This window comes from Microcaecilia unicolor, chromosome 4 (genome assembly GCF_901765095.1).
Source record: "Microcaecilia unicolor chromosome 4, aMicUni1.1, whole genome shotgun sequence".
In the NCBI taxonomy this organism is placed as follows: Eukaryota; Metazoa; Chordata; class Amphibia; order Gymnophiona; family Siphonopidae; genus Microcaecilia; species Microcaecilia unicolor.
In genome coordinates this window covers 97,447,189-97,454,878 of record NC_044034.1, presented here as the reverse complement: position 1 = coordinate 97,454,878, position 7,690 = coordinate 97,447,189, and positions in this window count along the sequence as shown.

Sequence of the window (7,690 nt, the reverse complement as noted above, 5' to 3'; positions counted from 1 at the left end):
ACTTACGTCAACGATTGGTGTGCACGGGAATCTCCGGTATTTGCTGACGTAGTACGCAAGGGAAAAAACCCGCAAAGGCGGTGAGACAGCGCCTATTTGGCTAGTCGCGTCATTAGGGAGTTGGTTTCAGTGTTAATCGTTAGGGTTCTGTAAGCTTGCCCTGTTTAGCATTTTGTAAATTAATTATGATTTTTACTCCTGCTACCTTTTATAGTCTTTATAGACGAAGGCGCTAACATTTTAAAAATAATTGGGATTGCCCAAACACAGTATAAATCCTAATACAATACAAATTATCCTTTCCTGCACACAGTGAAAGAGCTTGCTCTATAGTGGTGGTATCCAGCAGCCAGAGCGCTAGCTCATTTGTTTGCAGACATAAATTAGGGACCATTTAGTTCCCTTTTTCAAATGACAAAATCCCCATTCCAAGTGAAGTGGAGGAGTAGTCTGGCTGACAACCAGGGAAGCCTGGCTCCTCCACTGCTGTGTCTTCTCATATTGGGCAAGTTACTGAGGGCCTGATGCTCAGAAATAAACACAGACGCTAGAGGCCATTAGCGCTGGCCTGGCGCCTGCATTTACTAGCGCCAAATGCTTAGAGGCCCTTACCGCCAGAAACAAGCTCGCCCAGCATCAAAACAAGTAACATGCTGATGTAGGCAAAAGCACGCAAATGGGGTAATCTCTTATTCCCTCCAATGCTCAGAGAACAGCGCAGGGAAGAAGGGCGCCCGTACCGCTGCAAACCATATGCCAGTTCAGAGCTGGCGTTAGGGTTTCCAATGGACCCCTTCCCTATTAAATTTAAAAATAAAAACTGTCGCACAGACTGCAGGGATATGCTTTTATTCTCTTTGAGTATATCAAGATGGTCACGCTACATTTTTTACTTTCTTAAGACCCCGAGATGTTTTTACTTGTAGCAACACAGCTATTGTTTTAGGATTCCATCAAAGAAGACAGTGGCGTAGCCAGACTGCCAATTTTGGATGGGCCTGAACCTAAAGTGGGTGGGCACAACATTTTCTCTCTACCCCCCTTCCCCAGCAAAATTTAGTCACACTAATCAGATGCATTTGTCACACAGGGGTAAAGTGCTGCTTTTCAGTGCATCAGGTTTCAGAAAATAATTTATTTAATAGCCTAACGCCCTTTTCAATGAGCTTTCAGAGGCCAAAACCTCCTGCCTCAGGTCAGTATAATGCTGTTATGGTATCCTCTCCTGACCTAAGGAAGGAAGTATTGGTCTCTGAAACTTTATTAACATAGGTACCATATTACTTTATCCTAAATTAAAAATAAAATTATTTTCTTTACCTTTGTTGTATGGCCATTTACTTTTTCTCATTGTGTTGATCCCAGTCTCTAGATTCTGCTTTCCTTCATCTTTCTCTTGCCAGGGTTTCCTGTCCATTCATCACCTATGGCTTTTCATCTTTTCCTCACCCTTGTTCGCCACATGCCCCTTCCTCTTATTCTCCAGTCTTTCCCTACTCTGTCCTCTCCCTCTTTCTCTCCCCATCCTTCCAGTGTCTCCCCTCTTTCTTTTGCATCCAGTGTCTCCTTTTTCTCCCTACCCTTCCATCCAGTGTCTTCCCTCTTTCTCTCCTTATCCTTCCACTCATCTACCCTCTCTCCTGATCCTTCCATCTAGTGTCTCCATCTCCCCTCTCCTTCTATCCAGTGTCTATCTCTCTACCCTTTTCTGTTCAGTCTCCTCCCTCTCTCCACATCCTTCTAGTTTCTCCCCTTTCTCTCTGCATCCTTTCATCCATCTCCCCTCTTTCTCTCCCTATCCTCCCATGTCCAGCAGCTCTCTCCCCTCTAGTCCCTTCTTCCTCTTCCTTTCTTGTCCAGCAGCTCTCCAGCCCCTTCCTCCTCTCCCTCCCATGTCCAGCAGCTCTCTCCCTTCCCTCTAGTCCCTTCTTCCTCTTCCTCCCTTGTCCAGCAGCTCTCCAGCCCCTTCCTCCTCTCCCTCCCATGTCTAGTAGCTCTCTCCCTTCCCGCCAGTCCCTCCCATGTCCCAGCAGCTCTCCCTTCCCGTCAGTCCCTTCTTCCTCTCCCTCCCATGTCCCAGACGCTCTCTCCCTTTCCTCCAGTCCCTTCTTCCTCTCCCTCCCATGTCCCAGCAGCTCTCTCCCTTCCCTCAAGTTCCTTCCTCCTCTCCCTCCCATGTCCCAGTAGCTCTCTCCCTCCCCTCAAGTCCCTTCCTCCTCTCTCCCTCCCATGTCCCAGCAGCTCAGCCATTTTCCCTCCTGGCCCGCCCATCCACAACCTTCGCGCGCTGTCGCTGCCCTTTTGTCCCGCGGAGGCAGCGTTCAGGGTTTCCTTCCTGCCCTGTCTTCTCCCCAGGCTCCGCTGCATCGTCCCTGCAAGTGGAATCCTTCTCCTTTTCAGCCATCATGCTGCGCTGCCATACACACAGGCAGCTTCGCTCTTCCCCACCGCGTTCATCCGGCCCTAACAGGAAGTGCATCAGAGAGGGCCAGAATGGACGCGGCAGGGAGGAGCGAAGCTGCCTGTGTGTATGGCCGAAAAGGAGAAGGATTCCAAATTTCCACTTGCAGGGACCGATGCAGCGGAGCTTGGGGAAAAGACAGGGCAGGATGGAAACACTGAACGCTGCCTCTGCGGGACAAAAGGGCAGCGACAGCGTGCGAAGTATGGGCGGGCCTGGAGGGAACATGGGTGGGCCTGGGCCCATCCAGGCCCACCCGTGGCTACGCCCCTGAAACAAGACTCCTGAGGCAGGCACTCTGTGCCAAAAAACGGTACTGTGTCAACTCCTCTATGCAGTATTTTGACCATTAAAGTATTGTTACACTTCAAACGCCTTTGTTTACTGAACCCTCTTCTGCTTCCCACTTTGTTTTTCTGCTCTGTTGTTCTGTGGGACCCTAACCCTGCCCTATTTGCATGGCCCACCCCAAATCCTGCCCCTTTTAGTGATGTCGCAGGAGGACCTTTTAAATGATCGAGTTGATGACTAGGTACCAAGTACATCTTTTCAGCTTACTGCATTGCCAGTAAGGCTTGTGATCAGCAGTAAGGCAAAGCTTTGCAAGGGTCTAATAAAACCCCTAGACTGCATCACCAGTTTCTTATTTGATTTAAGAAGTATCCTTTTGTCCCTGAGTCTCTTTATTGCATGCCTTTGTCTTTTCAGGACATTGATCTGATGCTGTGATAACGGTATGTCCCATTTCAGAATGTTTAGGGCTATCTGTATTATAGCCACTTAAGCCATCCAAAGCGATTCCGAGGATGGCTTTTCTCTGCGAGGGGGGGGGGGGAAGCCTGAACTAAAAGTTTTAAAAGATCCAGGTTCCTCTTCAGACAGCTAGACATGTTGTTGCCTGTGAGAGCGCAATTACCACCTATGGAAAAAGCAGCGTCTCATCATTTCTTTTTATAGACGCCCACTGTTTCTCACTGTCAAAGCTGGGGGAAGATATCCGTAAACCTTGGGTATCAACGTGTTCAAATCCACAACCAGATAACCGTATGGTTTTCTGGTAGCGTCTTTGAAGGCCTCGAGAAAGAAACGTGTTTTGCCTGGATATATTTGACTGGCGAGAGCAGCTATTTGCTGTTTATTTCTCGGATTCTTAAACAACACCATATATTTTGTATTTAAGGTGATGGTGCGGCTTGTTCTGCCTTGACAAAAAATGTTCTGGATATATATATAATGCTTAAATTTCTGTGGTGTGTATATTCGGTAAGGGCTTTTTCAATCTCATAATTTTTACAAGTGGACTCGACAATGACCAGATTTACTTTATGGGGTGGTCATTGTTAAATGTCACTGGCAGTGAATCCATAAAATGTATAAATGGGTAATGGTTTGACAATTCTTCGTACGTAGGTTGCCAACAGGTGTAACACCATACAATTTGATCAGGTTTCACGCTGAATGTAAGATCAGCATGTTCTAACAATTTTTTTAAAAAGAAACTTTTACCAGTATTGGAGGGCCTCTCCCGCAATGATTCACGAGAAGGGGTGGCACAAGCGTGCGTCAAACTCGTCAGTAGCCATAGCAAAAACGTAAACTCCCAGCCACCTCCGGATCAAAGTAAATTCTGCATAGGATATTTTTGTACATGATTTCATAGGGTGGGTGCGCATTTCAACACTAGCTCTGTAGGGTGGGGAGAGCCATATAAGGGAGTGGATAGGGGGTGTATGATTAGCCTCACATTGCATCTCTCTATGTATAGTGGCCTAATGCTCCTGGGAAGGGAGGAAAAAATTACCTTTGTATAATATGTAAACCACTTTGATTGTAATCACAGAGAGGCGGTATATCAAATCCCATCCCCTTTCCCTTGTTTGTTGTTGCACAGGACAGAGGCAATCAAACCAAAAAGTAAATTGTGGTCTTAAAAAGCAAAAACAGCTTACAATGAAGTGTTATGGTTTCTTGAAAAAAAACACAAGGAAGTCCCTGTAAGTTTGCTATCTGTAATGCAAAGCAACTCCTGTATAAAACATTTTCTATCTGCCTGCAGCTGGTTGGGTTGCTGGTTTTGCTAAAGGAGAGGGCTGATGGCTAGGGACAGGGAGGGGTTGGGAGGAGGCTGCAGACTGTTTGATCTTACACAGACAGTACAGCTTGCTTGCAAAGCAAACAGCTCACACATGTAAGGATCTCTAGAAAAAAGCAGGCTTTGTGCAACACGCTAGTTCTTCCTGTCATTCTTAACTTGATCCAACTGAAAAATAAACACTAGGTATCCTTTTAAAAGAAAACCGGTGAGTCCGGGGCTAAAAATGCCTATTTTCTTTCCTTTAAGAAAAAAGTTAAGCTGCGCACATTCCTCCAAGGCTCTAGGGGGCGGTGTTGGGGGTTCTCCCTGGACAGAGTATCTTGCAGCCACACAAATGAAGTGACTCTCCCATGACATCACTGACCTGCAGTGTTGCCAGGTGGGCGGTTTTACCGCCCAATTGGCCGGTTTTCCGCGACCCGCCACGGGAAATTTTTGCCTGCGGTGGGTTGCGGTTTTTTGGGCTCCTTTTGGGTCGTTTGGGCAGTTTTAAAAGCGTTTTTTTTCGGCCGCGGGGGGCGGGGTTAGTGACGTTTTGGGCGGGGTTCATGACGTTTTGGGCGTGGCCGATGACGGGGGAGGCGGGGCCGGTGACGGGGGAGGCGGGGCCGGTGACAGCATGGGCGGGGTTGACGGCGGGGGCGGGGATGATGACGCGGGGGTGGGGGTGTCAGGGGCGGGGTTTGACTTTGGGCGGGTTTTGGGCTGGATTTGGGCTCGATTGGGTGAGAAAAAATTTTTCCACCTGGCAACCCTGCTGACCTGGACCAATACCAAAGCACTAAACTTAAAAAGCTATCACAATATGCGCGCGTGCTAATTCCCGCTCTAATCCATACCCACTTTTTCTCTTGCTTGATGATTAGCTGGTTACTAAGGGGCCCGTTTAAAAACAAGTGTTTATTGTTGGATGCTTTCTTTGTTACATCATCAATAACAATTGTTGAAACATAATTAGGGGGAGGGGTGGGTGGGGGAGGGAGGGGGGGATAAAATGTAAAAAATTTGTATAGTGACTTGAGTTATAACATTGACAATTTGTACTGGTCTCTTTTCATTGCATACTCTGTATAAGCTCTGTTACTAATAAAAAAGACTTAAACTAAAAACAAGTGTTTAGTTTTGGGCTTGCCATTTGTTAAGATCATGTATTAAGCCTAAAACTTATCTGCATCAAGGAAGGATGTTCCCAATATTTTGATACTGCAGGTTGTACATTAACATTCAGATTAACATGTACTCGCTACTGATTAATGCGGAAACACTTACCACCTCCTATTTCAGAGATGTAGTTCTGTGTTAACTGTGCATTAGCCAGTTGGTGCACAGTAAGTGTATTGTGCTCGCTAGTTAATACTTCCATGCCCATTCTCCCCTCATTTCTGTAACATGCAGTTAAATGCGCTGAAACAGCAAACTACTGCAAACCCCTTAATGTGGTTGCTTGATAGCCTGTTATAGCGTGTTAATCACACATTAAGGGGTGAATTCTATAAATTGCATCTAAAAAAACACTATTAGGCATGGTTTATTCTATAATTGCGCACATAGCTCAAATCCACACTCATGATCTGCCCCAAAACACCCATGACCCTCCCATTTCCACACCTCCTTTTCTGGGATGTGTGTAAAATTTAGACATGGATCATGTGCCTAAATTTATATGTATACATGTTAATTGATTTCAGTTAGTTCCAATAATTGCTTGTTAAAAGCCAATTATTGGCATTAATTGGTTTGTTTTTCAATTAAATTGCATGCACAAATTGGGCATCCACAATTTTTGGTGACTTTTTGGTGACTTTTATAAAATTAGGGATACGTGCTTAACACCCTTTAGTAGAAGGGCCCCTAAGAGACATCAGATTTGCCCTGGTTTGCAGGAAAATGCTATATTTGCTTTCAGTTTAAATGGCGATCACCAGGTTGACAACTAGGAAAGTCTAGTTCAAATCTACTGCTGCTCCTTGTGATCCTGGGCAAGTCACTTAACCCTCCATTGCTTCAGATACAAACTACATTGTAAGCCCTTCAGATACAGGGAAATACCTAGGGTCTTTTTTACTAAGCCACGTTGTAGGCATGCTAGAATTTTTAGCGTATGCTAAAAATTAGCATGTGCTAATGCTAGAGACACCCATATATTCCTATGGGTGTCTCTAGTGTTAGCGCATGCTAAACATGTTAGCACACCTTAGTAAACAGGGCCCCTAGTGTAAGGTGTGAGCTAAATCTAAATAAATAAAACAAATAATTAGGTAAGGCTATTAAATTGCTGTGGTTTGTTAATACTACAAGCTACCAGGAGAGGGTAGTGAGTGCACACATACACTCATATACATGAAAACTAGCTTTCTTTGGCACTGTTCATGTATTAAGAAGGACACTAGCAGTAAATTTCAGAGATGGAGATCATAGACATCATACCCAGCTTACCAACGAGGTTCATTCCTGCCACTTTTTGTGCAAAACAAAGATATTTGGAGATATTACAACAGAATGCTACACTACTACTATTTTGCAAAAGATGGTATACAAGGGGAAGAAAGAGGTTGAGTTGGGGGGTGGGGGGTGGGGAGGTATCTAGAAGACTCCAAGAACTTGCCACATGTAGGTAGGGAGAGAATTGCTCCAGGAAAGAAGGGTTACTCAAATGTGCCACAGGTGCTACAGATATTATTATACCTTAGGGTTTATTAAAGTGTAGTTTGATATTTTATTGTATGTATTGCTTTAAATTTTTATCCTCTATGGAATAGAATGGGGTAATTCTATAAAACAGGTGCTAATGTTTACATACCAATTAACCCATGTAAATGTGTAGAATAATAAGCACATAAGAATAGCCATACTGAATCAGACCAATGGTCCATCTAGCCCAGTATCCCACGTCCAACATTGGCCAATTCAGGTCACAAGTACCTAGCAGAAACCCAATTAGTAGCAACATTCCATGCTACCAATCCCATGGACAAGCAGTGGCTTTTCCCATGTCTATCCAATAGCAGACCATAGAATTTTCTTCCAGGAACATGTCAAAATCTTTTTTAAACCCAGATATACTAACCATTTATACCACATCCTCTGGAAACAAGTTCCAGAGCTTAACTATTCGTTGATTCAAAAAATATTTC